We start from the raw sequence: 8,920 nt of genomic DNA on the forward strand, positions 1-8,920 counted from the left end.
AATTGCAGTGTAGATATTTGGGCTCAGGCTGGAGACCTGGCTTTGGTATTCTCCCCCCATGACAGGTCTCAGAGCCAAGACTCTAGTCCCAGCCCAAACATCCACACTGCAATTTTTAGCCCCACAAGCCCGAGCACTGTGAATCCAAGTTAGCTGACCCAGGCTCAGACTTGGTGCTGCAGGTTTTTTATTACAGAATAGACATGCCCTAAGTAACTTCCCTAATGTCACACATAGTCTGTGGCAGAGCAGGGAACTGAATCCTAACCCCTAAGTCAGTCTAGCACTGGCTCATCCCTCCCCTCATTGAAATAATTAAGGACTGTACAGTCTAGCCTTAAGTTACTAGCATTTTGCCCCCAAACATTATTGTATTTTAACAGTAAAGCCATTGATATAACATCAGCTATAACAAAGCATTAACATCAATTTGTATAAATGCAAGTAGAATTTCTCTGGTTATGGAATCTGTCAGCTTTTCTATAAGAAACTGAACCTATCACCAGACACGCATAAGAATTTTAAAAACTTACCACTAAAATGCCTTGCTCCCCAAGAAACAAATTTCGTCCACTACTCTTCTGAAAGTGATATAAGCTAGGACAGAACGTTACTTACATTCTGTTTTTCTGCAAGTCACATTTATGCAGTGCAATCCTTTTTTCCCCCACCTCTGTGACAGCAATAAAGCATCTCAAATTCTTAGGCTCATTGTCTAGGTAAAGAATTCAGTTCAGGATAGTTTACAGTACACCTAATGACACGTAACAGTTTCAACAAGCTAGAAAGTTACATTGTTTGCTCCCACCAAACAGTGAAGTTTTTATTTTGCTTTACAGTGGCATGTTTAGTTTTTTGTGTATTGTATGTGTTGCCAACAACTGAATGTGTTGCCAACAATGTAATTTAAACTATCTGCTGATGTTCATCAATGATCATCGGGTGTAAGCCATAGAGTCAATTAAGCAATTTTCTGTTATTCTTCTGGCTTTTTGTTGGGAATAATTATTACTGCAAAAAGCCCCAAGAATACTACACATTGTGTATTAAAAAGCATAGATGGGTAGAAGAGAGAACAGAGAGGAGAGATGGTCCAGTGGCCAAGGCCTACCCTAGGACTCTGCAGATGTTTGTTCAATTCCCTGCTCCACTACAGACTTCTTCTATAACCTTGAGCAAGTCACTTGGGCCTAGATCCTCAGAGGTATTAAGGCACCTCAGTCATTCATTTCAATGAATTCATTTCCTTTGAGGATCTAGGCCTTAATTCCTCACCTATAAAATGGAGATAATAGCACTTCCCTTTGCCACAGGGGGCACTGTGAGGTGCTCAGACTCTGGGGTAATGAGGGACATATAAGTATCAAAAATAGGGAAATAGTAATGGGATATAGCACCTTTCACCTCTTACCATTTCAATTACCATTACAGATCAGCACAGGTAAGCAATGACTGAAAGTTGTTACCAGCTGATGGCTATTCAGTGGCCTTCATGAAATGAATTTTGTTGTCTTGGTCCATTTGGTGCTGGATGGGAATTCACATCAAACCCTGTGTCTGCAGTCTCAGCAGACAGAGTAAGGGGCTGAACAGGTGCATAGCCCAAATTCTTTTCTCACCCCTAGAGTTTGTCCTTCCAGGTCAGAGGTGAGACAGAGTAGCGCAGCAGTATGGTAAACCTTGTTCTGTGGCTACCAGTGCACTACTTGTTTTGTGGATTAATAGAAGTTTTCAGCATCCAGGACTGCAAAAAGCAGAACCATTCAGAAGATTTGTGTTAGGATATTAAAACCACACTCACACCAAGATTTTAAAAGGGTGTTTGGCAAATGAAGTATTTTCACAAGCCAAATAGAGACTGTGTTCAGTACTCTAACCCAATTCATTCTTGGTGCTAGGGTCTACCACAAGTTTCTCTGCACCACTTAAGCCTATCATGAAGCTTCATGGGTATGCTGAACAGCAGAATGGGGTAACTGTGCACCTGCTACATGCGGTGGAACTGGTATCTGTGCTGGCCTAGATTCAGCGATTCCATGGCCACAAGGGACCATTGTGATCATCTATTCTGGCCTCCGGTATAACACAGGCCATAGAACTTCCCCAAAATTATTGCTAGAGTGTATCTTTTAGAAAAATATCCAATCTTGATTTAAAAATTGTCAGTGATGGAGAATCCACCACAACCCTTGATAACCTTCCACTGGTTCATTACCTTCACTGTTAAAAAATATACAGCTTATTTCCCATTTGAATTTGTCTAGCTTCAACTTCTAGCTCATGTTACATTTTTCTCTGCTAGACTGAAGAGCCCATTATTACATATTTGTTCCCTATATAGACACTTATAGACTGTAATCAAGTCACCCCTTAACTTTCTCTTTGGTAATCAAAATAGATTAAGCTCTGAGTCTGTCTCTACAAGGCATGTTTTCTAATCCTTTAGTCATTCTTGTGCCTCTTCTCTGAAACCTCTCCAAATTATCAATATCCTTCTTAGATTGTGGGCACCAGAACTGGACTCAATATTCCAGCAGTGGTCATACCAGTGCTAAATACAGAGGTAAAATAACCTCACTACTCCTACTTGCGATTCCTTTGTTATACAGCTAAGGATTACATTAGCTCCTTTAGCCACAGCATCACACTGGGAGCTCATGTTCAGATGTTTATCCACCATTCCCCCCACATACACACACCTCTTACAGAGTCACTGCTTCCTAGAATAGAGTCCCCATCCTGTAAATATGACCCACATTCTGTGTTCCTAGATTTACACAGTTACATTTAGTGATATTGAAATGCATATTGTTTGCTTGCATCCATCTTATCAAGTAATCCAGATTGCTCTGTTCTCTTCATTATTTACCACACCTCCAGTATTTGGGTTATCTGCAAACTGTATCAGTGATGATTTTGTGTTTTCTTACAGTCATTGATAAAGATGTTAAATAGCATAGGGCCAAGAACTAATCCCTGTGAGGTTCCACTAGAAACACTTCCACTCAATGCTTTTTCATTTACAATTACATTTTAAGTCCTATCACAATTAGCAAGCTTTTAATCCATTTAATGTGTGCCATTGTAATTTTAATATTGTTCTAGTTTTTTAATTAAAATGTTGTGCAGTACCAAGTCAAACCCCTTACAGAAGTATAATACATCCACACAATTACCTTTATCAACCAAACTTCTAATCTCATCAAAAAGTTTGACAGGATCACTTTTGCATAAACCCATGTTGATTGACATTAATGATATTACCCTCCTTTTATTCTTTATTATAATTCTATATCAGTCACTCCATTATCTTGCTCAGGATCAATCTCTGTCTGACAGGCCTATAATTACCAGGTCATCTTTTAAAAACATTAGCTTTCTTCCAATCTTCTGGAACTTTCTCAGTGTTCCAAGCCTTATTGAAAAGCAATATTAATGGTCCAGTGAGCTCCTCAGCCAGCTTTTTAATACTCATGGATTCAAGCTATCTGGACCTGCTGATTTAACATATCCAACTTTAGTAGCTGCTGTTTAACATCCTCTTGAGACATTAGCGGAATTGAAAGTGTTATTATATAATATGACTACATCATCTGCTTTTCCAAAATACAGAACAGAAATATTTATTGAACACGTCTGCCCTTTCTGCATTATTATTGATAATTCCTACCATTTCTATCTAGAAATGGAACAATACCATTGTTAGGATGTACTTAAACTCCCCCTTACTATCCTTGACTCAGCCTATGTGGGACCAACGCAGAAAGTCAATTTGCAAGTGAGCTGGTGTTACCTAGGACTATCGAAGGAACTGTAGATCTGAATTTATGCTGATCCAGTGGCCCCCATGTTCTGCACAACTGGTGTTGAAGGGTTGTGTGGCAACCCTGCATCTGGGTCCTGGAGTAGAGGGATGAATTTCATGCATAGGACACAAATACTCAGGGTTTATGCTAGTGAACCAAATTTCCTCCTTTGTGAGATGAGAGTTTGGAAAGCCTACTAGTTGCAGAAGCAGCAAACTATACTATAAAGTAAAAGGTTCACATGATACACAACTAAGCAGTAGCTTCACAGTCACTAGTAACAGTGGGAAAACATCTTGGAAGTGAGTAGCCAGTGCTTTCACCACAGGGACTGCAGTCTAATGCTACACAGAAGCAGTATACACTGCCTTTGTCTGCAGTTGCAGCTGATGTCCCTCTCTCAATCTCCTGCTGACTTGGAGAGAAGGTAATGGTATTGGATAGCAGTCATTTTGGAAAGGGAGAAGAACTAAGGATCAAAAGCCAAAGCAGAGCTCATGAGTATCTGGCATGGATCTCTGCTGGATCTCCCTGTTAGTTCTAATCACATCAAGAAGGGGATGGAAAAGAACAAAATTCTGGCCCTTTAGCAGAATTTCAGAGTGTTGTTTGGTGCATTGGTTCACTCATTTTGAAATAAGCATATGCAAATAACTACATATTTGGGGGGTTAGCAAAAGTGGATATTAAAAATTAGAGTTTTTAATAGATCAAATTTTCATCATTAGGGCACATAAATTGCAAACACAAAGTCTGTTTGTGTATTTGTGTAAGCAAACATGAACCAGCCCACAAATGGGGGTCTCTTGCATGCAATCATTGCTTTCAGGAGAACAAATACAGGTTTTGCATACACAATCATTTTGAGCATAAAATATGCAAGTGAAATCTAAACATCCACATTTGAAGTTGATCTTACTAATATTATTAAAAACAAAACTACAAGTTGTCCTTTGCCCAGTACTTATGGTCCTGCAGACTCAGAATATGTATGAGATTAGTCTACAGACTAAATACTGCATTTGAAATAATCTTTTGTTTTGTTCCTAATATATACATTGATTAAGATCTTCCCGAGAGCCACAGAGGTAAACAACAATTTATGTAATTGTTTTCCTTAGTGTCTAGAAATTCTTCCCAGTAGCGAGATCTGCTAGATAGTAGAATAATCTCCCAAGGGAAGTAGGGGAAATTCCATCACTTGAGACACTTAAAACTGGACTAAAAATGGCACTAAATAAAATATAGATAACAATCAGATGTTGGCAAGGATAGATTATATATGATGTAATCGGTCTTGTCATCTCTGACTTCTAAGATGCTCTGACTTACTATAGAATACCGCAATAATTGCTCTCCTTGTACCCTTTAACTCTTATGAAATAATAGAGACTACACTTATCCAATTCTGATTTTGCTGCCATGACAGATTATTCTTACTGGACCCTTAAAGAATTTTACCTTCTATAAGAAATTAGATGTCACTCTTACCTACATTATTTTAAGTACACATCTCTAATTTTAATTAGAGAGACAAGGTGGGTGAAGTAGTATCTTTTATGGGACCTCAATCACCTTGTCTCCTAATATCCTGGGACCAAGATGGTTACAACACTCATTTTAATTGTCTTTTCTAACTACATCAATTAATAGGATAGAACCTATTTGCACAGATGCAGAAAGCAAAATTATATTTTTGTAATAAATTCATTTTTTCTAGTTCCTTTATTATCCTTATAACTATACAAAACTAATTTAGCCCAGTGTTTCTGGTGCTCTCCCAGATTAGCTTGGAGTATACTGTACATGTTAAAAAGGAGGGGGAATAGAGGGGAACCACCATCTGAAACTCATTAATCAATTAGAATTTTTAAGGGCTTACATCAAAATGTGATCTAGACTGATAAAGTAAACTCTGATTCACAAAAAGCTTTTGTCCCTTGTGTTATGAACATACAGGATACAAATGTGCACTGTACTTAAAATGTGTATCTGGAACCTGGCACAGGATTGTATATTGATATTTTGAACTTATAAGACCCCGGGTTTGAAGCCAGCAACAAATTAACTTTAAAAAAATATATATCTTTCTAGGTTACTGAAAGCCTAGGAATTTTAAAGACTGTTTTTACCAGAGACAATGTTGCTGTCTTGCTAAATGTCTGTTCCACCAAAAGGAAAGCAGGAATGTCATTTGTCTCTCTCACACACATAATAACAAAGCTTTAGGAATGTTTGATATTAACTTTGTCATAAAATGATATGTTCTAGGTAATGATCCTAAGGCAGGCAAAAATCTTGATAGTTGACTTGCAGGACTGCAGGGTCTAGCCCTTACTCCTCATTTTTCTACTTGCCTAATCAAAATGATAGTTAAAAAAATCTGTACAGAAAGGTCAAATCTAAATCTTAGTCTCCATTAGCTAAAGAAGTGCTAATATGTATTACAGATAGCAAATTTTAATAGATGTTTGCCTGATGAGTTTAATTATTTTAAATGCCTGCCGATTTGTGCAGAATAATGTGGGTTTGTTACCAATAATCACCAGCTCCTATGACTTTGCATTTAATTCTTAATTTAATTTTTAAATGTTGCTAGGCCTGCTCCTGCTCCCATGAAATCAATGGCCAAGCTTAAAATGACTAATATGGGAGCAGGAGAGGTGGCCCTAATGTTAAGCCTGTCTCCTTTCTGATCAAGTTATAATAAGAACATAGGTATTTTTTTTCAAAAGCCCCTAAGTGATTCAGGGGCCTAGGTCCCACTGAAAGTCAGTAACAGCTGGGTGGCTGGAAGCAATGCTAGTTCCACACCGCCTCACCTCCTTCATCACGGTTTGGCTGAGGTTCCAACCTGGGTTCCACAATGTAATTCTCATCAGATGGCCTATTGTACCATATGAAATGAATTTAGGAATGTCAGCTAATTTCCTATTAAATCACAATCCACATCACAAAAACATTACACTTGGCACAGCCTCGGCTCGGCAGCGAAGAAACAATCCAAGCTTTAATGTGCGTGGAGACTGAAATAAAAGTACCTTCTCCCCCCCGCGCAATTTCAAAGAAATGTCAGACGTGCTCCGGAGCTGGCCGGGAGGAAGGCTGCAATGCGTCTGCCCCAGATATTAGCAAAGAATGCTCTCAGTTCCTTTACCTTTCACACGCAGGCGGAGCAAGCCATGCTGCTAGGCGATCGCCCTGCTGCTCCGCATGGCTGCAATAAGGAGAGAGCATTCCTCGAACAGGAATGGATCCTTTCTAAAAACAAGATGAATCTGTGGCGCAACCAGAAGATCCCAGCCTAAAAGGCAAAGCCTGCCCGCCCTTCTGCTGGTTGTGTCTATTGCGTGAGAAAGAAGGCAAAGGAAAAGAGCTCGGTTTAGCTGTCCTGCCAGTCCTTTGGGGGTGTTAAGATTGCCCTAATTCCAGTGGCCCAGCTCTGGGGGCAGAGTGATGGCACGATAGTTTGCCAGCCGCCCACCAAACACTTGCTCCTGCGTTTGATGCAGATTGATCATATTTCCACTGGACAGTGCTGTCATATATAAACAACCTACCTTTCCCTCTTCTTCCAGCCATAGTACTCGAGGGCTGGTGAACGGGGTAAGAGCAGACACAAAACAGAGAAGGGTCCCGAATGGTGCGCTAGACATTTACAAGACTTTCATGCAATGCAATTAAGGCAAAAATATTCTCCTCCTGGGATCATTCTGAATATTTTGTTGCCAAGCACTCACCCCTAGCCCGAACTCTAGTAAGTGAGCAGCTCACCGTCCGATCCATACTATTCTGGGTGGTTAGTATTAGTTTGCTCCCTTCGGGGCCCATGCATATAAACCCGGACTGATGGCTTTGCCGTGGGTGTAACTCAGCTTCCCAACTCCAGCTCATTAAAGGAGAGACAATGCAAACATTCATGGAAGGTTTATCTGCATTCAAAAGCGTTCGTGTTAGTCGCGCGGAGAGGCTACACGCTGGCAGGCTCCTGAACTGGAAATAATGATTCTCAAGTCATTAACATTGCTTTCCCCCCGCCGCCACTTTGCCGCCGTGAGACTTTCAAACTCCGGACCGTCCCGGGGGGGATTGCTTCCCCAATTAGTAGGCAAACGAAAGATTTTTACCTGTGCAGGAGCGCACCGATTGCAATTTGCAAACTTCCTAGCCCAGCGCTCCCCGTCCCTTGCCTATCTTTCTGCTGCAGCGCTCTAAGCAGTTTCCCCTGCTGTATCCATTAATCAACTCGTTGGAGGTGAGATTTCTTGCAATTTCAAGATAAGAGGAAGAAAACAAAAGAAACCCCACTCTAAGGTGACAGGCTGAAGGGAAATAATCGTTTTCTTGCTTAAATCTCCCGACCTCCCTCTCTCTCAATTCAAATGCAACCATGAAACAAACAACCAAATCAAACACATTTTAAAGGAGCCCGGGCGCTGACTTCTGTACATGCAGCCAAATGCCTGCACTAACTGCAGTAGCAGTTAGCAGAGCTCTCTCCCCGCGTTAGCCATTACTTGGTGGCCAGCATGCCTCACCCCGCACTCCTTAAGCGCTTGCTTGGAAGAAATCTCACTCACTTTCTTCTTGCAATGCCACAAAGCCCTTCTCCTCCTGCAGCCCGTCCCGTTCTCCCAGCCTGAGCACACCAGCAGCAGCAGCACTGCCACTCTTCATACTTCTGATCGCTCCACTTGGTGCTCTCTTTGGGAAACCTCTCTCTTTTCCCCCCCTCCAGAAACAGATTTCCTACATTTCATCAGTCCACATAGACTGAACGGAAGTTAAATGCTTACTTTTTCTGGGGCACTGCAAGCGCAATTGACACTGAATTACCCTTGAAACTCTGAGATATTGTATTACAAGCCCTTGGCAGGAACTTGGCGCGTAGGTCCAAAGTTCCTTTTATTATTATTCCCCTTCCAAAACTATGGTGGGGGGTGCAGGAAGACCCCATATTTTAAGCTTAAACTTTCCCCCCCAAAAAATTGCTGGGTGGGATTTTTTTTTTTTTTTTTTTTTTTAGCACTTACTAGCACCATTTTATATTATAAACCGTTTGATTTTGCTGCCCAAGGTGACATAATTTCAGCTTTGTATCTTGTGGGCATTGT

At 40.6% G+C, this 8,920-nt stretch overlaps 1 protein-coding gene across 3 annotated transcripts in view; it reads right to left on the minus strand.

Annotated features, from left to right (window-relative positions):
* The window catches only part of GAS2 (growth arrest specific 2), a 135,209-nt gene extending 126,649 nt beyond the window's left edge, over positions 1–8,560 (minus strand). The window contains exon 1 of one of the 3 annotated variants that reach the window (XM_054024623.1): positions 8,387–8,560. The gene's annotated coding sequence lies outside the window, so the exon portion shown is untranslated. Of the gene's footprint in view, positions 1–7,546; positions 7,604–7,933; positions 8,195–8,386 lie in introns of those variants that run through there. The other 2 variants (XM_054024624.1, XM_054024625.1) reach the window with 2 other exon arrangements.
* Positions 8,561–8,920: the final 360 nt, after the last annotated feature.

The sequence above is a fragment of the Malaclemys terrapin genome, chromosome 4 (assembly GCF_027887155.1).
Source record: "Malaclemys terrapin pileata isolate rMalTer1 chromosome 4, rMalTer1.hap1, whole genome shotgun sequence".
NCBI lineage: Eukaryota > Metazoa > Chordata > Testudines > Emydidae > Malaclemys > Malaclemys terrapin.